Genomic DNA, 22,710 nt, shown 5'->3' on the forward strand with positions numbered 1-22,710 from the left:
ACAAGTCTGGTTGAGCTGAAAGGCAGATGTTAAAAACAATGATAGCAAAGAATTTTGATCCGAATAACTTATACTTTAAGAATATGGCACATGTATTTGTCAAGTGTTATATAAACTAAAATATAAATCAAAGAATAATATTAAAAGGAAGTACGAATATTACAAGTTCGAAAGCCAGGCAGACTAGCACAGCAACATAACAAAAAAAGGGGACACAAGAAAAAGTTTCCAAAATGTGTGAATCATAATCTAAAAAGATAATACCACAAAGATCTAGAACTTTAAGTGTTTAAGTGCAGGAAACCAATCTCAGAGGCATAATAGCATCTAGTCAGCAGATATGGGGATGACCAGAAATAATGCCCTTGATATGAACTATATCAGTCTCTTCAAAGATAAGAAAGAGCTAGCTCCATATACATTTCTTATGCAGGAGAAAAACTAGTGGAGGACTAAGATAATTTTTTTCTCATATCAAAGTGAAATTACTTATGACATCATATAAGATGATATTCCTTTCCTCACAAATAATAACATTGGGTTTCTTTATCAATGTAAAAGTGTGTTTTATGTGTTAAATAGATTTTACTGCCTTAAGATACTTAGAGAATTGTAATCTACATTTCCGAGGTAAGGAAATCAAATCAGAAAAAAAAATTTACATGGGTGTGTGTAAATTGTATTTTTCTTATATCATGTGGATGGTTGCTAGTAAAATCAAACTCAAGATTCTAAACATTATAGTCCAGTATTGTATTGAGTTGGGGTTTAAGAGAGAAAAGTAGTATTTGCAAATATCTATTACGAACCAGTCATTATGACAGTTGCTTGGTATATGTGACCTCATTTAATTATCCCTCAAACCAATAAAATCTGAAAACAATATTACTTAAGATTAGGTATTCTCTTTGTCCCTATGTTACAAAATTAAAAATCAATTTGGCTTCCTGCTTCAAGAAATATGTGCTTGTGGAAGATAAGACTCCAAACCAATAAAAAAACATACTTACCAAGATTAGCCTCTTTCTCATCAAATTCTTCCTATTCTATGGCTACTAATCCAAAACTATGTCATAAATTGGGATTAATTTCAGCTAGTTCCCTTCCTTGTAAGATCCTTCTTTAAAGTACCAAGTCCAGGTTCTAAAATTCTATGAAGATCATCATCTAATTTCTCAAATAAAGATGCTTCTAAATTTCTATCAAAATGGTGCTCACCCACACTGAAGTATATCTAATAAATTATTTTGCCTGTTTTAATGACGGTAATTGAGGAATTCTGTATTATAGCCATTACAAAATTTTATTCATTTTATTTTATTCTGATTAGAGACATTATGGTTCAAAAACCTTTTAAGTTACTTACTTAAGATCACAGACATTGCAAGTTGAGAAGCCTGCATTGAAACTATGGTCTTTCGTTTTCCAATGGCCATAATGTTCTCATAATTTGAAATTGGCTTCGTGTAGAAACACTTCTATGTTTGCTTCTTCCTGGCACACATTTTACAGTTTTTCTATGAGATGTAAGATTGGGTAACATAGATTTTTAAATAGCCTTTGGATAGGTGGACCTATTAAGCTACATATTCAGATGTGATATTTGAACAAGTTATCAAAACCAAAAAAAAATTCAAAATAAAGATAGGTGTTAATGATTTCAATGCTTAATATCTATAGAAGATAACTTCTGGCTTTATTTTGTATCTTGGATAACACTCTTTTTTTAAAACATATTTTATATTCTGAAAATTAGTGTCATTTTTGAACATCTGATGATATTAACTGACCTCAGTTTTAAGCTGAGAACTCAGAATAACCTTTTAACTGAAGCTTAGAGCATTCATACAGAGACTCTGAATAACTTCAATTTGTCTTTGAACACAACCTTTGCAGAATGCACACAAAAATGCTCCCAGGCCCCCTTTCCATCCCTTTATCATGGATGAATGACTTAAAGATCACATCATCACAAGCTTCAGAAGCAGCTTTTAACTTTCAACCACTAAAAATCTGCTCAGACTTATATGAAGTATGCAGAATTTCCATTGATTTCAGGGGACATACATTATTTAAAAATTAAGTTTAACAAAAAAGTGAATGAGAGATGGAGCAGATTCAACTGGGCCACTAGGATTCTTCTCCTTATATCTATGAAAATGTAAACTGTTTTTCTTTGATTCTCAGATTTTAGTAACTCAAATGATTTATTTCATATAAAGAATTACTATTGTTAAAATATGTTAATGGTACGTTATATAGAACTGGTCAACAATGTATTCAGCATTCTTTATCTGTAAATATTAAGACTTCTCTGAGAGAAATTTATTGTGAATATATATACATGTCCTCTATAATTTTCATAATACAGTAATTCTGGTATTTTTGTTTGTGAATTTCTTTTGTTATTTGCTCATACAGTTAAGAGTCTTGCTCTTAAACTGCCTGTGAAAGATTGTTTAATTTTATTTATTGAATGAATTAAATAGAAAATAGAATATAAAATTAGTGTATTTATATCAATTGAATAAAATATTTGAGAAACAGTGATTAAATGTAGGCCCTTAGCTTTTTATTTTCCTTTTAAGAATTAAGAGAATTTGTTATTTTGTTAGATTTTCATGAAACTCATAATTTAATATGGAACTTTTAATTGAGGGTCAGAATCTAAATATAAGTACTATTTTCCTCGATACTATTAATGTTTTAATGTATTTTCCAGTTGAGTGGAGGCATCAGAGTAAATCAAATCTAAAAACAAACAAACATGCAATGATCACTTTAATGTTTTGCAAGAAAAATAAAAGATAAATGCAGGAGGAAAAATAGAAGAGAGAAAAATGTGCAGACCTTATGATTGCTGAATTCTAAAGAAAATGATAGAGTAGATCCAAATTTTAAAGAATGAAACTTCAATAGATATTGTGAATCTTGTTTGTCAATAATGTATTATAGGTCTAATTTTCTTCTTTCTGAATGTAATTTCCCTAAAAGATTAAAACATTTTTATATGTCTGGTACAGCACTGTGCTATTATTCTTATCAATTTAAATTTGTTTTTATTCCATAAATCTGTTATTTAGATATGTGGAATGCTTTTATTGTGATTAAGATAACTGATTGTGTTGGAAGTAATAGTTTCACAGCATCATGAAATAACTGAAGATTTAGGAAAGGAAACATTTAAATTCATCATAGGTTATATTATAAAGTATAGTAAGTATCATGAAATCTAAATATGCATCTCTAAGAAAAAAGGTCAGAAAGTTACCCACTTTTTGCAGAATGATATAGGAAATTAATAAACACTTGTATAATTTTCTGAGAAGATAAATCAGTACAAAAAACTCTAGTCATGTGAAGCTGCCAAAGTCTGAATATTTTGATTTTCAAATGATTTATTGTTATCTTCATTAAACCAACTTGAAATGTATATTATCCTTAGTTTTCATGTTAAAAAATTGACACACATACAAAGTTGCTATGGTTTTTTATTCTAAGTTTTACAAATTTATTTATTGGACCAAGACTTTGTGTTTGTTTATATCATTAATGTACTTGCTTTTCAAAGGTGTTAAGCTAACCATTGATATCCATGTTTAACGAATAAAAAATAGTTTTTCTAACCTGTATTAATGTAATGACTAAGGTTTTTAAAAATATAAATTGTTTTACTTTTATTGTTAAGCTAGTGTTATTGGAAAAAATATGTGCACTTGTGTGTGTGCAAGTGTGTATGTATATGCACACATATTTGTATTTATATTCATGTGAACGAACATGTGGGTGAATGGTATATATATACATTGATTTCCCCACTAGTTAGAATGACACCTGCATTTCAAATTATTTTTCCAATGTTACATAAAAATAATTTTGTATAAGTATAAATATTATTTTATCCTTCAAGAATATACAATACTTTATCTGAAAAATTGGATTTTTAAAATAATTTTAAAATTATTAGAGACGGAACATGAGCAGGTAGGGGGGCAGACAAGGGAGAGAAAGAGGGAGAAGCAGACACCCCACTGAGTGGGGAGCCTGACATGGGGCTCAATCCCAGGACCTTGAGATCAAGACCTGAGCCAAAGGCAGCCACTTAACCAACTGAGCCACCCAGGTGCCCCGGAAAACTCCATTGTTAAGGTGATTTATTTATTTAAATTATAAATGAAACCAATAATATCACATTAAAATGCTTGTGTCTTTTGTATCTTTTACCTTGTAATATTCTCTTGAGATCAGGTTATTTTTTTTTTTAGAATATTTAGAAAGTGCATAGAAAGTCCATAGTTTAATATGTTTTTGACATTTTGAAGACAATTAACAGATTAATATAGTATTGTGAGTTATAGTTTTCAACAAGTGTAAATTACTTTTACTATTCAAATTTAGTAAAAGTTGCCAATACCCACCTGATGTATGCATATCTTATATATCCTACACATGCAAATATATACACACATATTTGTGTATGTTACAATAAAAAGGAAAATATCTCCTTTTAAGTATCCATTGAATATATTTTAAGTGATCATCTCATAATTTTGAAATGACATATTTCATGTGGTAGAAATAATACAACATTCTCAGATCATTCCATTCAATTGAGATGTGAATAAGCATTTAAAGGAGAGAAAAAAGCACGTTGTAATTCTAAAGCTGCCTTTAATAAATAAGTGTTGGTTGAAGAGAATGATGAAAACTGTAACAAATATGAATGCTATAAAATGATAAAAACAATACAAAGTATTAAACAATTTTGGATACAGACAGGGTTGTGCTTTATGCTAAATTCATCAGCTTTTTGGTTGCTAAATAAAACATACTATTTTTCATTCCTTTATTTTTTTTCAATTACTCTCATATTTACACAATCGGTATATTATATATTTATTATTTTTATTTTAGTCAATTATATTTCTTCTGTTTCATTTTCCACTATTTAACATTTTAAAAGCTGTGGACAGACAAGATAGTCCCTAATTCCTAAGATTAGTTTTAGGATATAATTGGATAAGAAAATCCACAGTGATTAAAACGATGCTTGAGATGTTTTCAGGTTTAAGTAAATATTTGCTCTTTATTAATTTTAAGTAAAATAACATTTTATAACATTTATGTACACATTGAATTTAGCTACTTAGTGTGTTGAGTAAACTAAGCAGCTAGTGTTTTTATATTTTTTTCTGTATTATGTCTCAAATTTTTATTTAAGTTCTAGTTAGTTAACTTATAATGTGGGGGCACCTGGTGGCTCAGTGGGTTTAAGCATCTGCCTTCAGCTCTGGTCATGATCCCAGGGTCCTGGGATAGAGGCCCATCTCAGGATCCCTGCTCAGTGGAGAATCTGTCCCTCCCCCTACTTGTGCGCTCACCCATGCACTCCCTTTCTCTCTCTCTCTCACTCTCTCTCTCAAATGAATAACTGAAATCTTAAAAAAAAATAGTATTGGTTTCAGAAGTAGAATTTATTGATTCATCACTTATATATAACAGCCAGTGCTCAACACAGTTCCCTCCTTAATACCTATCACCCATTGAGCCCATCAGCTGCCCACTTCCCCTCCATCAACCCTCAGTTTGTTTTCTATAGTTGAGTCTCTTATGTTTTGCTTCTCTCTCTCTCTTTTTCCCCCCTCTCCTCTATGTTCATCTGTTTTGTTTCTAAATTCCACATATGGTTGAAATCATATGGTATTTGTTTCTCTCTGAGTGGCCTTTTTTGCTTAGCATAATACACTCTAGCTCCATCCACATCATGGCAAATGGCAAGATTTCATTCTTTTTGATTGCTGAGGAATAGTGTGTGTATATATATATATATATATATATATATATATATATATATACACACACACACACACACACACATCACATCTTCTTTATCCATTCATCAGTTGGCAGCCATTCAGGTCCTTTCCATAGTTTGGCTTATGTTGATAATGTTTCTATAAATATCAGGACCCCTTCGAATAAGTATTTTTGTATCCCTTCTTTTTTGTTTTTAAGATTTTATTTATTTGAGAGAGGAGAGACAGAGAGAGAGCACAAGTAGGGGAAGGGGCAGAGGGAGAAGCAGACTCCTCCTTGAATAAAAAATAAAGGAACTAAAAATAATCATGTTTTATTTAGGAATAAAAAAGATGGTGAATTAGGCACAGAGCGCAATCTTGTCTGTATCCAACATAGTTTAATACTTTGTATCGCTTTCATCATTTTATAGCATTCATATTTATTACAATTCTCATCATTCTTTAAATTTTTTTAATTTTTATTTATTTATGATAGTCACAGAGAGAGAGAGAGAGAGGCAGAGACACAGGCAGAGGCAGAGGGAGAAGCAGGCTCCATGCACCGGGAGCCCGACGTGGGACTCGATCCCGGGTCTCCAGGATCGCGCCCTGGGCCAAAGGCAGGCGCTAAACCGCGGCGCCACCCAGGGATCCCCCACAATTCTCATCATTCTTTTTAACCAACGCTTATTTATTAAAGACAACTTTAGAATTACAAAGTGCTTTTTCTCTCATTTAAATGCTTATTCACATATCAATTGAATGAAATGATCTGGAGAATGTATTATTTCTGCCATATGAAATATGAGATTTTTAAAATATGTTTTTTATTTATTCGAGAGAGAGAGAGAGAGACAGTGAAGAGACACAGGCAGAGGGAGAGGCAGACTCCATGTAGGGAGCCCGATGTGGGACTCGATCCTGGGACTCCAGGATCACACCCTGAGCCAAAGGCAGATGATCAACCGCTGAGCCACCAGGCATCCCATGAAATATGTTATTTTAAAATTATGAGATGGTCACTTAGAATATATTCAATGGACACTTAAAAGGAGACATTTTTCCTTTTTATTGTAACATATACAAATATATATGTATATATATTCATGTACTTCATGTACAGGATATATAAGATATGCACACACACTTTCAATTGCATATATCAGGGGAATATTTGCAACTTTTCTCCCATTCAGTAAGTTGTTATTTAGTTTCGTTGATTCCTTTTTGTGCAGGAGCTTTTTATCTTGATGAAGTCCCAGTAGTTCATTTTAGCTTTTGTTTCCCTTGCCTTTGGAGATGTATCTAGTAAGAAGTTGCTAAGGCCTATGTCAAACAGGTTGCTGCCTGTGTTCGTCTCTAGGATTTTGATGACTTCCTGTCTCACACTTAGATCTTTCATCCATTTTGAATCTATTTTTGTGGATGGTCTAAGAAAGGGGCCTAGTTTCATTCTTCTGAATGTTGCTGTCCTGTTTTCCAACAATATTTGTTGAAGAGACGATCTTTCTTCCATTGGATATTCTTTCTTGCTTTGTCAAAGATAAGTTGACCATAGAGTTATGGGTCTATTTCTGAGTTTTCCATTATGTTCCATTGATTGACGTGTCTGTTTTTGTGCCAGTATCATAATATCTCGATGACTACAAGCTTTGTAATATAGCTTGAAGTCTGCAATCATGATGCTTCCAGCTTTGCTTTTCTTTTTCAGGATTGCTTTGACTATTCTGGGTCTTTTGTGGTTCCATACAAATTTTACGATTGTTTGTTCAAGCTCTGTGAAAAATACTGGTGATATTTTGATAGGGATTGCATTAAATGTGTAGATTGCTTTGGGTAGTACAGACATTTTAACAATATTTGTTCTTCCAATCCATGGGCATGGAATATTTTTCCATTTCTTTTTGTCATCTTCAGTTTCTTTCATAAAGATTTTATAGTTTTCAGAGTACAGATCTTTTACTTCTTTGGTTAGTTTTAGTCCTAGGTATCTTATAATTTTTGGTACAATTATAAATGGGATTGTTTTCTTAATTTTTCTTTCTTCTGCTTCATTATTAGTATATAGAAATGCAATAGATTTCTGTACATTGATTTTATATCGTGTGAATGCTGAATTTGTGTGTCAGTTCTAGCAATTTTTTTTGGTGGAGTCTTTAAGCTTTTCTACAGAGAGTATCATGTCCTATACAAATAGTGAAGATTTTATTTCTTCCTTGCTGTTTTGGTTTTTTTTGGATGCCTTTTATTTCTTTTTGTTGTCTGATTTTTCAGGCTAGAACTTCAGTACTATGTTAAATAGCAATGGTGAAAGTGGATATCCTTGTCTTGTTCCTGACCATAGAGGAACAACTCTCAGTTTTTTCCCCATTGAGGATGATATCTGCTGTGGGTCTTTCATATATGGTCTTTATGATGTTGAGGTATATTTCCTCTATCCCCACTTCGTTGAGGGTATTTATCAAGAATGGGTGCTGTATTTTGTCAAATGCTGTTAACATGATTTGTCTTTCTTCATAGGTTAGGGATTTCTTTATTCTTGCTCCTTTCAGGAGTCTTTTCTTATCTGTATTTTATGGATTTTACTATGATATTTCTTGGTGTTGGCTGGCTTTTTATTTTTTATTTTTATGGGAGTTCTCTGTGCCTCCTAGATTTGAATGTCCATTTCTTTCCCCAGAATAGGGAAGTTTTCAACTATAATTTGCTCAAATAAACCTTCTGCCCTATTCCCCTCTTTCTTTTTCTTCTGGGATTCCTCTGATATGAATGTTATTAGGCTTTATGGAGTCACTGAGTTCCCAAAGTCTACATTTCTGATCCAATAATTTTCTTTCGCTCTTCTTTTCAGCCTCATTATTTTCCATAACTTGATCTTTTATGTCACTTAGTCATTCCTCTGCTTCTTCTGTCCTTGTGGTTATTACATCCAGTCAGTTTTGCCTCTCGGTTATACATTTTTTTTTATTTTGGCCTAATTCTTAGGTCTTTTATCTCTGCAGTTAGGGTCTCTTTGGTTTCTTTTATGTTTTTCTCAAGCCCAGCTGTATCCTTATGATTGTTGTTTTAGATTCTAGCTCAGGCATATTGCTTATATCTATTTTGATTAGCTTCCTAGCCATGACCTCTGCTCGTTCTTCCTTTTGGGATGAATTCCTCCATCTTGGCATTTTGTCTAGGTTTCTGTCTTTTGTGTGTTAGGAAAGCCTTGATTGGTCCTATTTCCACTAGAGCTTAAGCCTTGCAGCTCTCTATGATCAGGAGACCTGATAGGTAAGATGGGGTTGTGCTGGTCTTCAGTGAGAGGGGCCTACTGCTACTCTGGCTCTCAATCACACTTTATCTAATAATAAAAAAGGCACCTGCAGGGCATAGGGACCAGAGCTTGGTGTAAGTGGCTCAGGCCTCCAATGTATGCACAGTGCTGCTCATTGAAGTCCATCCGTGCTGATGGAAGGGGTGAACGATGGCAATGGCCTGCTCTCTTCCACCAGAGAGGAGGGTTTGATCCTGCCTCTGTTCAGGAAGCTCACAGAAGAGCTTCTGTCCCAGGCTTCTGTCAAATCCCTGCCTTCACCCTGTCTGTGTCCACAATGTCTGCCACCCAGCAGGGGCATAATTCTCCTATGTTTTTATCTCAGGCATGCAGCTGGGTTTCACAACTCCAAATTTTACGAAGCTGTCTGGTGTAGACCCATGCTCATCCTCTGAGGGAGCATCTCACAGCTCTGTGGCTGGTACTGGTTTGTTCCAGAAAAGCAGTTATTTGAATGTACAGGAACTTTGAGCTTATGATAAAACATCACAAAAAGCTGGCTACCAGGTTAGCTGCCCTCAACAGACATCACTGCTCATCTGCTAATTAATGGGGTAGCTGAATGGTTCCCACTGCCTCTTTTGTCCTGTGAGAGGAAATGTCACCTCTCTTAAGTGCACTCCAAGAAGGGGAACTATCTGTCTCATTATGACCCAGGGGATCCTCAGAGCACACTGTCCACTCCTTCTCCACAGGAGCACAGCTACACTCACCAAGCTTGACCCTGCCAATGGTGTGGACTTCTAAAACTTCAGACGTTCAGCTCCTTTACTTGCAATAATCAAAACTTGCAATAATCAACCTCTTCTTTTTTACCAGTCAATGTCATTGGGAAAGTGTTTTCCTTGTGCAATACCTTGCATTCTGCTTTATCTTTCTCTCCCCCTCTCTGCCTTCCATCTCCATGATCAGCTCCCTCCCCTCTGCAGCACCCATGAGTCTTTTTTCCCCCGAAGTCACATCACCACAGCTCCTGCCTTCCACAAAGTGGCCTCTTTTCTCCCTGTTAGTTGTGGAATGTGTTCTCTTAGTTCTCAGATCAATTTCCTGAGTGTTCAGAATGATTTGTTAATTATCTAGCTGAGTCAGAGGAACAAGGTAAGCATAAAGCCATCCTGTTACTCTACCACCTTAACTCCTCCTCCTGATTAAATATCCTTCAAGCGACTGTGATATATGCAGAATCCTCTTATCTTGAATTCATATCCTGTGAGAATATGAATTATTTAGCCTTTATGAATTAAAACCAATTTGAATGAAATGGGAATTGATTTGTACCTTAAATTTTTATAATCACAATTCTATACATACACATACATACACACACACACACACACACACGTAAAATATATATACAATGTTAGGAGCCCATTTGGGCTTATTCCTTTGTAAGTGATTAGGATTTCATGTCCATAAAATAGAGTTTAGAATTTTAAAGTTTATATTTTAAAATATATGTTTATATTTTATAATATCAATAATATATTATATGTTATATATAATATGATAATTAAGTTGGGATTTAGAGTCAAAATTTATGTACATTATTAATAATAAAAATTTATATTTTTGTTCAAAATCATTGAAGATTTTTTGGCATTAGCCTCTTGTTAATAATTGTCTCTTGCATGGAAAATCTTATGTTTAGACTAGGGCTTTTTACAGAATAAGGTAATTGATGATGATGATGATGATCACGATGATGACTATCTTATACCCATTCAAGTTTGTTTGTTTGTTTGTTTGTTTTGCGTGAGTCTTTTTTCAGAAATGGTAATTATCTGTAATTTGGAACTTCATTGTTTGATAATTTGTTTCTATTATTTTATCCATCATTATTTTTATTTTATTTCGACTGCACCCCTGATGTCAGCAGAGCTTCTTATGTTTGTTTATATATTGCTGATTTAATTTTACACTGAAACCTCTTTGTCAATAAGACTTAAAATGTTGATAATGTTATGACACAATTAATAATTTTTCTTTATACGATGAAAATTCCCATCATCTTAGTCTTTTATTTCCTTATATCCTTTTAATTTTTAAAAATATTTGTTGCTATAGTAAGCTCAGAGGTACTTTTGTAAATGTATATCTCACTGATGTATGCATAAAAAGAGCTTGTGCATCAGTCTTCTTTTTTTTTTTTTTGGTTAGCCAAGGAAATAGCTGAATGACTATATTTAATGAAATAATAAGAACTGTATTTTTCAGTCATAGAATATTGTGTGGTGCGCTCTCAGTAGTTTAGACAAGCTAAAGAGATGTGTGTCTCTCCATCTTCTGTTAGTTGATGATAAGTAAAATTTTAACTCTCAGTCACATCCATCTGCTTTTATGAAACGATCCAGATTTCACAGCCAGGCCTAGACATATTTCCTGCAGGCCTCTCTGTGTGCATATTGAATAATCAATTGTATCCTCTAAGCAAACAGACCAATGACTAACTATTATTGGACATTTGTGAGTGGAAGTTTTATATTTCTGTGAAATACTTAAAATTATGTGGAAAATGTATTGCAAGAAATTGCCAACATGTGTGACAATCACCCCCAAATACATTATTTTATGATATCTGGGTTTCTTTCTGTAATTTTGAAGATGATTGCTTGACATATCAGAATAGGTAATCTATAAACTTCTTCCTGACTTATGTGATTGATATATTGAATTCTTCTTGTAACTTTTACCCTTTGCATTAAATAAAATGAATTTTGACTTTTAAAGTGACAGGTAGATGGTAGTTACACATTTTTAGTTTGGAAAATCTATAAAGAGAAAAAAGTAAATTATGTGTTACAAAAAGAGAAAATGTCATATGTTTAGTCTAGGACTAAATCTATTAGCAAATAGTGAGGATTTAGTAGAAGAAGCCAATGCTTTTGAAATATAGAATCTCTAAGGTGACAGAATGATCCATTATATTGTGATAAAATGAGAAATATTAATATAATTTTCTCTGTTAAATGCTTTCTCACTTCTACTATCCTTAGTCTTTAATATATTCCATTTCTTCTTTTTGTCCCCTCTCAGCCTTACTTTTTCATAAGCTCAGTGTTGCAATTTTATGTATTCTTTCTCTTTTACACTTTTCTTATCTTGAAAAAAAGCAATGTATAATCAGGGATTCTTAACGGAAAAAAAATACCTGGCTATACATTATTGTGCTACCAGATTAGTGTGCTACTAGAATATCATCCTCAGATACGCTTCTGAAAGACAAATTCAAACACCTAGCTAAGGGTCCCCTTTTCAGTGCTTAGAAACTTGCATCCAATACTGGTATAATGAATTGCAGGTTTATTTGCTACCCTGACATATATCTCTGCCATGCAGAGTAATGGGGTATTGATAAAACTATAACCCCTAGAATGTATTCCTTCCAGGATATTCATCTTTTTGTTGTCTGCCCAGAGTATTGTTTGGGACTATAATTTCCAGGTTATAACAATTCTAGTTCCCTATCACATATATACACTACATAAATATCACTTTATACTCTTCTGCTAGGTGTCTTTAGAAGAATGTAGGATGAGAGGCATTTGAAATTATGGGGATATGTTTCTTAATAATTATTTTAGTGGATGGCTGAGAGAGTATATGAGGAAATTTTGCATACTCATCCTGCAGTAATCCATCATGCTCTTCTTGTTAAGTTCATGATATTGTGTGTACAGCACACAAAACTCTAGAGAGAAGTTTATTAATCTAGATAAATCTGATGAATATAGAAAATATGTGGGATTTAAAATTTTTAAAAAGATTTTATTTATTTATTCGTAAGAGACATGGGGCGGGGGGGCGGGGGGAGAGAGAGCTGCAGAGACACAGGCAGAGGGAGAAGCAGGCTCCACGCAGGGAGCCTGACGTGGGACTCGATCCCCGGGTCTCCAGGATCAGGCCCTGCGCTGAAGGCAGTGCTAAACCGTGGAGCCACTGGGGCTGCCCTAAAATATTTTTTTTAATATTAGAAATTTTCTTAACGGTTGTCTATTTAAACAGCAAATAAATTCCGTTTTTAGGCAGCAGTGTGAAAATATACAACTCTATAAAATATATTAGTGTTTTTGAAAAACTTTGAGTACTAACATGAAGAAATTAAAAGTTCTAAGAGAGGAATAATTGTGAATGTTTAACACATGTAAGGAGAGGAGTGATTAATGATAATAAAAAAATTGAAGAATTGAAGCAACCAATAAAATCTTAGAAAATTATGAGAAAAAAAAAGAGGCAATTTTCCTTTCTGTATAATCGTGGGACATCCGGCCTTGTGTGAATGTAAAGGGAAATTTTAACTTGTATCAGTGGTCATTCCCTATTTGAACTATTCTACTACATTATTTTTTAGAATAATGCCCTACTATATATTTATCTTTAAGAGGCTTTTTTCCTTTTTAGTTCCTTTTAGACACATAGCTATTTAGCCATCTATTTAATTCTACTCAGTTGTCACCTTAATCTTTAATTTGAAATGTTATATATATTTTATTTCTATTTTATTTGTGTGTAAGAAATACTCTGAAAAAAACAGTTATATTTGACATACACACTAATTCAGATAATATAATAAATTCTATATATATTACAGAATATTTGAATTTATAGATATTTGGTGATATACTTTTACAATTCTAAATATTATTGCTGAATCACAAAGCTCTTCTGGTCATATAAGGGAATGGCTTGAATAAAGCTACAATATGTAATATAAAATGTTCTCACACTATATAAAAATATCAATTATATTACGTGTGATTTTTATTGCCATGTTGAAACAAGAGGAAAGAGAAGTAATGAAGATTTTCATCAGGAATTTTTTTCCCAAACAAAACTCGTTCCTTTTTCTGTTGTATAACAGAAATATAAAATATTTATGTATATATTTATGTGGTTTCAGGAGTATTTTTAATAAAAATGACAGGAGAAAGATTAAAAACATTCATTGTGTTAATATTCTATTTAAAATTTAATTGACAAAATTTAACTTGTTTATATGATTTTAATTTTAATAGTTGTGAAGAACACGTGAAATAATATTGTTTTGAGTTCTTTATCCTAATGTCAATTTTCTGCACAGTAGTGGTGCATAATCAGTCAACAATATTTTGGAAAGTTACAAAACAGGTATCAATTCTTTTCCACTCGTGTGAGGGCTTTTATGTTTTGTTTTGTTTTTTCCACACCTGGAGGATTCAGATGGTATATTCTTCAACATTAGTAGAAAGACCTTCTGGAGAAGGGAGATTCAAATTTGTATTGGCTATTATTGCTCTGTTTTCTTAAATAAAAGCTTGCTGTGATCCTCTGATGAAGTAAGATTTCTATTCAGTCAAAGAAAAAAAGGTTTGGAGTCAGGGTGAGAAGAAGATTAAAAATGGAAGCTTCAAGGCAGTTTTCTCCAGCGTACTTGTGGAAAGATAGACTTGTCCAACATATTGTGTGTGCTTATTGATTATTATTTCATCCGGAGCTTATTTTCAGTGGATTTGTTCCAAGTTTTTCTTTGCTTTTCTTTTTAAATCATATGTGTTAGCGGTTGTCTTTCACATTTGCTTGCTAAAGTTTTCTGCTAGTTTATTTTTACAACTTCTTGAGATGTTCTTTATGTCCCAGATTTTTTATTTTGGTTTTCGTTTTACCTGGACTCAAAACAGTGAATTTTCTGGGAAGTCTTACTTGGGCTTTTGGTTTTACCTGGACAACTGAATTTTCTCAGAAGACCTGCTTGTGCTTGTGTTTACTGAAGCATATATATTTTTTTCTACGTGTCTAGGGAGAAATTGTAGCACTTCAATATTTGGTGAGCATCGTAAGTAAGGCATTCCTCTTTACTCTTTCTACAACATTTAAGATGACAACTAGTAAGGAATGTGATATAAAATGTTTTTTTTTTTTTCTTAGAATGATACTGGTTAAAATAACCTGATAGAAGTCAAAGGGTACTCAAAGATTCCTATCTATATAAGTGCTTCTACTCCCAAACAATATTTACAGATGTTATTTTATTTCCTCATTATAATAACCATGTTAAGTTGGTGGAGTTAGAAATGATAACATTATCTATGTTTAAAAGACAAGGAAACCGAGTCAGGAAACAGTAGAAAGGATTTCTGAGGCTAGCTGAGCAACTTAATGCAAGGATTTGATAACAATCTACATCTCTACTTCCTAAATAACTCCAGTGTAGTTGTAGATGCCCTTATAGACTCAGTAGTAATAACGAATTGAAGAAAAAATATTAAGTTTAAAAACTGTTCTAAAAATGTGTATGGATTTTAATCCCATTTAGAAGGCAGTCAATTGAGGGCTGCTCTTTTTTTTTTTTAAGATTTTATTTATTTATTCATGAGAGACACAAAGAGAGAGAGAGAGAGATAAAAAAGAGAGAGAGAGAGAGAGGCAGAGACACAGGCAGAGGGAGAAGCAGGCCCCATGCAGGGAGCCCGACGTGGGACTCGATCCTGGGTCTCCAGGATCACGCCCCGGAGAAGGCAGGCGCTCAACCGCTGACCCACCCAGGTGTCCTGAGGGCTGCTCTTTTTGAAAGAAAACTCCTCTTCAAGAAAATATTGACTAAAAATAGTAGAAAACATTAAAGAAATGTATAATTTCATGCCAAAGTTTTCCAGTTATTTGTTATTTTTTATTCCCCATGGGGAAAGATGCAGAGAAAACAAAAACAAAAACAAAAACAAAACAAAAAACTTCATTTCTAAGGAATTTAAGAGAGCTATGCTAGTTCTTCCACTTATAAGGATGCACTGGGTGCTTTGTGGGGCTGGTGGGTGCTGGGAAAGGAAGGGGAAAATGTATGTGTGTTTCAGGGCCACGGGAACTAAGGCTGCCCCTGGAAAGGAAAGGGAAATGAGTCCTAAGTGGAAGAACCTAAGCTGGGTCCTTCAGAGTCTCAGCTCCAAGGATCTCTCAGCTGCTCTGGGACAGAAGGCAGTCTGTAAACCAAAGGGCAGAAAGGTTCCAATCCTAGGTCACCATGACTTTTCCTATCTTACTTCTTCCTCCAATTTTCCCCAAACTTTGGGCTGGAACCAAGAAGGAGTTTAGAGTTCTCTCTTGCCTTGATGGCTTCTCAAAGACATCCTAAAATACCTGATGAGGGATGTGAAGAGTGGCTAGAGATTTAGAAAGAGATTCTACAACTAGAATCCTTTATTTCCCACTCCTCTTCACTAATTTTTTTCGTATCCCCCTCCTCCCCCATCTGGCCACCATCATTTTAATTTAGTCTTAATTAAGTAAACTCATAAGATTTTGGACAAAGCTTATTAGCAGATAGTTAGCAATGTTTAAATTTCCTATTTGGTTTTATTACAAAGAACATTTTCTATGTTGGGGTTTCCTATCTTTTCATCCGTTATGCATGCCTTTCCTTACATTTTTACCTTCCTGAGCATAGTTCTAATAATTGCTTTGTATTCGTTTTCTGATCCTTTCAATATCTGTGTCATCTTGGGAATGACCTTTGCCATTTCCCTAAAGAACATTATACTGTTTACTTTGTGTGTGTTTATGTGTGTGTGTTGTGTAATTTTGGTCTGAAGACTAAATATAATTGATGTTATATGTTAGACCCTTGATTCTGGTACAGAATTATTTTCTTATTATCTTCAAGTAGTATTTCTTTTTTTTAAATGCCATATAACATTATATTAGTTTCAGTTATACAGCATAATGATTGAGATTTGTATATATTGAGAAATGATCTCCATAATACGTCTAGTTAGCACCCATTCCCATACATAGTTATATTTTTTTTCTTGTGATGATAACTTTTAAGATTTAATTCCTTAAAAATTTTCAAATATCCAATACTTTACTATTAACTAAATTATTGACTATAACTATTAACAGTCATCATGCTATACAATATATCCCATAATTTGTTTCTTTGATAACTGGAAGTTATACCTTTTGATTCCCTTCACCAATTTTGCCTACTCCATCCTCCTTACCTCTGATAAATACCAATCTCTTCTCTGTATCTGTGAGTTCATTGTTTTGTTTTGTTTTGTTTGTTTTGGGGTTTTGTTTTAGATTCCATATGTGAGATTATATGGTGTTTGTCTTTCTCTGTCTGACTTATTTTTTTTAGCATAATGCCCTCAAGGTCTGTTCATGTTGTTGTACATGGTAAGATTTTATTCTCCTTTATGACTGAATAATACTCCATTAGCTAGCTAACTGGCTAGATGAATGAATGAATAAAGAAAATTGGTGTAAACATAATACAATTGATCTATCAATGGACACTATAAAAGATATCCTTCCATATCGTGGTTATTGTAAACAAGCCAATTATGTAAACAACAATGTTAACATTTTGTTGGTTTGTTTTACAAAACAGGTAACTGGTTGAAATAAAACTGAATACTCTGTGTCTTCATGGTGGTTGGCAGGTTAAATATCAATTCAGGTTTTTTTGTTTTGTTTTGATTTGTTTTCCTTAGCTGCAAGTTGTTTTGAGTTGGATCCACTCATGGATTGAGGATTCAGCTGGAAACTTTGGCTGTGTATGAACAGAATTGGTGTTTCTACATGTGTTTCTACTTTCCAGCATCCTCCCTCATTTTTCTATAGTTCTACTTTCCCATTCTCTGTCTTCTAGTTCTTCAGGTTAAAAATACTGCAGTACTGCAGTTTTCTGTGAGGAATTTAGCCACTGCATGACATCCTGTGACCATAGATTTCCCTCAGGCTAAAGCCATAAAAATGGGAAAATCGCTCTATGCTGATCCCTTTTTACAGTTCTCTACTTCCTGAATTTTTTTTTCTTTTTTTTTCTTTTCCTTTCTTTTCTTTTCTTTTCCTTTTCTTTTCTTTTCTTTTCTTTTCTTTTTCTTTTCTTTTTTCTTTTCTTTTCTTTTCTTTCTTTTCTTTTCTTTCTTTTCTTTTCTTCTTTCTTCTTTCTTCTTTTTTCTCTTTCTTTCTCCTTCTTCTTCTTCTTCTTCTTCTTCTTCTTCTTCTTCTTCTTCTTCTTCTTCTTCTTCCTTCTTCATCTTCAACTTTGCATGTTCTTTAATATTTTCCCACGCCCAGAGATTATCTTTCTTATCAGTGGGGAGGTGAGGCTGTTGGTTTACAGAGGCATAGTGGAAGTAAAATTATTTACATTTTAATTTTACACTTTTTATAGCAAACTAATACATTTCCCTCCTTTTAGACTGAAGGCTATACGCTTAAAACTATGATTAATTTATACAGTGCAATAGAATATAATTGGTTAACCCATTTTCCAAACTAAATCCAGTAATTATTTGAAAATGTTAAATCTGTTGTAAAGCTATTATTCATATGGCAGCCTTTTTGGATGAAGCTTTTTAATAGAAATCAAATATATGTTTTAGATTTAAGGAATGCATTTAGAGATCATTTAAATGTGATAAAAATCAGAGGCAAAAATTGTAATGATATATAGGTCATAATGATTACTGCCCTTTTCCCGGTAACTATTTTAATTTTCATTAGAGATTCATCCTTTTTCCATATAGCCTATGTGGCTTAGGAAAATGGAATTCTTCCTATGATTTAGGTCTAAGCTATTTAGTGCAATTCCATCAGTAATGCTTATTAAATCTACAGGGGGCCTGTAACCCAACTCAATCTGATGAATTGTAAGAGATATATGCTGGAAAATTCCAGGGTTACATGATTGCTAATTTCCTGGTCGAACAGTGTGCATCCAGACATATGATGGGTATGGCTGGTGTTACTACAGCTATGTGTTCACTATCAGAGATTATAATCTTAGGATAAAGCAGGCAACCCAGATGAAAGAATAGAAGACATAAAGAAGCTGGATTCTTACAGATGTTATTGAGCTCTTGACTCAAATATACATGGCGCATTAGCATGTCCTCCCAGAACATTCTTTGTATATCAGGTTCTATGTCTCTTTTATTGTTTCAAACAACTTCAGGTTTTGTTGTTGCAGTTATAGATCATAACATAATGTATTTTCATGGACACAAGCTTTCTTAGGAGGTGAAGACAGCAATACTATATTCTGTTTTACTGTATTTCTACGTACCCAAGTGCTCTTCTGAAATATACAACAGTTACCTTGATTATAGAAAGACAGATTATTTTACCTTTGCCTATGTATTTTTCTCCCCTAACATAATTTGCATTTTTTACTTCTATATTACCACAGCTAATTACATTCCCAGCCATTAGAATGTATGTTTTCTAGATATGGTAAGCTGAATTTTTTGTTCACAAATAGTTCTTCATTTGTGGGAAGATTACACACCAATACCCCTTGAACTTATTCTTAGTTACGTGATTTCCTTTGGCCCAGAAAGTATCATGTGAAGTATGATCTCTCAATTCCAAGCAGAACTTTTCAGAGCCAAAGTTTGCCTTGCTGTGATGCTTGTTCCTGGTGTCTGTGATCATGGCAGCAGCATGTGTGCAGATGGGATCACCCTCAGCCTAAGTCACTGATTGACACATATGAGCAGATGTTCCCTTGCCAAATTATGATAGCATGCAACATAAACAAAAATAAACTTGGTTATGTTAACCAATTATATTTTGGGCTGTATGCTACCCCAGTAGGCTATCATGACAGAAACATGATAAAGAACCAAAAACTCCCCGGTGAAACTCTGGTGAAGGGTTACCTGAACACTAAGATACTATTGGACTAAGATACTATTGGCTATTGGACAGTGCCCATTTTTATGCACAATGCCCATTTTTATTAATCAGATGTTAAAAATAATAATGTGCATTGTTGTTCCACATAAACCATTCAAAATCAGTAATAACATAGAAAATAATATGTTTTTATTCATGATGATTGTGGCCACTCAAATCTATTTCTTCTGATAATTGTTCAATTTATTCATGACAATTATGCTGTAGCAGGGGTTTTCAGAAACATATTTTACATAGGAGGGAGAAAATGTTAGGTTGTAATTGTAATGAAATAGCATGTTTCAGAGAGCCCAGCTTTTCATACATCTGATATTGAGGCTTCATCCACACTTTTAAAAATTATTTGTTGTGGTTTGAACACAAAATTAGGTTATAGAATCTTGACAATCTTGTCGTTATTTTTTCCCCCAGATCCTTGCTTTACCTACTAAAGGTTTAAGACACACAAAGAATTAGCAGCTGCAGAACTGCGATAATAAAATCCTCAATTAAGTTCATTAACCATTGGACTTTGTCTTGATGCCATCATGTTTGCTTAATAAAATTTTATTAATTAATCATATATAAATATGTGTTTTATCAGTTGCTGAAATAACCGCACAACACACATATACATCACACATCACACATATGTACCTGTATACGCTCTTCTGAAAACTGACCAGCCATATGAGATATTTAAGATGTGTCTTCTCAGAAGTCCTATTGCCTCTATTCAGAGCAAGGAATTTAAAATATGTGAGAAATTAAGGCAAAAGATAATTAAGATAAAAATGCCTCTACTTGCAAACATAGACTATATTAGAGTACAGGCAAATATAGTCAGTTTCACTTAAGAGCCAGTATTTCAGAGATACAAGTGTAACAAGCAAACTATCATTAATATCTGAGGAATTACCTGGGATCCTGTGGCAATACATACTGAGTAGCCAGCCGGGCATTACCTGTTGTTGTCAAGGTAACAGGACTCTAAAATTCTTCCTAACAGACTCCTTTTATATTATAAAACACACATAGTGTACCTGCTACTACTCACACTAAGGTGAATGTCTTGATGTTATGCATAAGAGGGCTAATCAGTAAAATAAATTTATTGAAAGAGAACTAATAGAGAACTCCATAAAGTGGTACAGTTTTAGTAAATGTTCTGTGGTCTCTGGTGAAGCTACAGGTCCATAGTAGAAATTGAGTAGAAGTTTGATCACAGCTGTTAGTTAAATCAGTGGGGTCAATGAGTATCTTTCTATTGTATCTTCAGTTCCTTCTAAGTTAAAACATGTCATATATAACATTTTCTTTCTTATTCATTTCTTTATTTTTTCTGGAGTTAAACTTTTTCCTTGCATGCACTTTGTTTTATTAACAAAATTTCCATTGTTATTTCAGCAGATCTGCCTAATACCTACCAATAGTTTCAAAATGCTCATATAGTTGTGTAATTTCCAGTTTTTGTTTTGTTTTGTTTTGTTTTGTTTTCCTTTCTCACCTTCCCTCTCAGAACCCTGGTTCATTCTGCTTTAATTTGTATTCTGGCCTGATGCACTGCTAATGCCATGAGACTATCTTCTCTTTTGAAGATATTTATTTATTTATTTATTTATTTATTTATTTATTTATTTAAGAGAGAGAGCACAAGAGCAGGAGGAGGGGCAGAAGGGGAGAGAGAAAATCTCAAGCAGACTCCCAGCTAAGGGCAGAGCTGAGATGGGGCTGGATCTGATGACCCTGAGATCATGACCTGAGCTGAAACTAAGAGAGACACTCAGGGACTGAGCCACCTAGGCACCCCTAGACTGTCCTTTCATTTTGGGAATTTCTATTCACACTGTCATCTGTTGGAATTCTTGTTTGCTAGGTAGCTTAAGATATTTTGTTGGGATTAATTCATTGTTTGATGAACTATAGCCTCTATTAGATTCCAAGAAAGAGGGCAAGGGAAGTCAGTTTTCTAGTACTTTCTTCTATACAGGCTTTATTTTATATGGTCACCTTGTTAATGGTTTGATAGGTATAGTGGGATAGGAACAGTGGCCCCCCAAAATATGTCAGTATCCTATTGCTATAACCAGTGAATATATATATGTATATATATATATATATATATATAATTTCTTTTAAGAAAACAAATCTTTGCAGATATAACTAAGTTAAGGATCTAGAGATGAGATCATCTGGGGTTTGATAGGTCCCTAAACTTAATGGCAAGTATCCTTGTAAGTGTATAGCATTTTGAGACTTGAATCACAGACACAGAGGGGGAGAAGCCCATGTGAAGATGGAAGCAGAGATTAGACCCATTAATTCCCTGCCAAAAATGCCTCCAGGATTCTCCCCTAGAGCCATAGGAAGGGGGCAGCCCGGATGGCTCAGCGGTTTAGCACCACCTTCAGCCCAGGGCATGATCCTGGAGACCCAGGATCGAGTCCCACATCAGGCTCCCCGCATGGAGCCTGCTTCTCGCTCTGCCTGTGTCTCTGCCTCTCTCTGTCTCTCATGAATAAATAAATAAAATATTAAAAAGAAAAGAAAAAAAAAAAAAGGAAGGCGTGCGTCCCTGACAACTTGACTTCAGATTTCTGGCCTCCATGAATTGTGAAAGAATAAATTTCTATTGTTTTGAACAATTAAATTTGTAGAGTTTTCTTATGCAACACTAGGAAACTAATATAGCTGGAAAATATTTTACGTAGCCAATGTCTTTACCCAGGATTGTATTTCAAATTATTTCTTTTCATTGTACTAGTATTCAACATTGTGTTTGGAATACTTAAGCCAAGTCTATATTTCAATAATTTGTAACAAATTTTGGTGTTTTTCTCTAAAAGCTTTAAGATGTGTTCTAAATCCTTCGTGTTTAGAAATTTCATACTTATAATTTGATATTACTATTATTATCATTATCATTACTGTACATTGAGA

The sequence above is a fragment of the Canis lupus genome, chromosome 22, assembly GCF_011100685.1.
Source record: "Canis lupus familiaris isolate Mischka breed German Shepherd chromosome 22, alternate assembly UU_Cfam_GSD_1.0, whole genome shotgun sequence".
NCBI classification, from domain to species: Eukaryota; Metazoa; Chordata; class Mammalia; order Carnivora; family Canidae; genus Canis; species Canis lupus.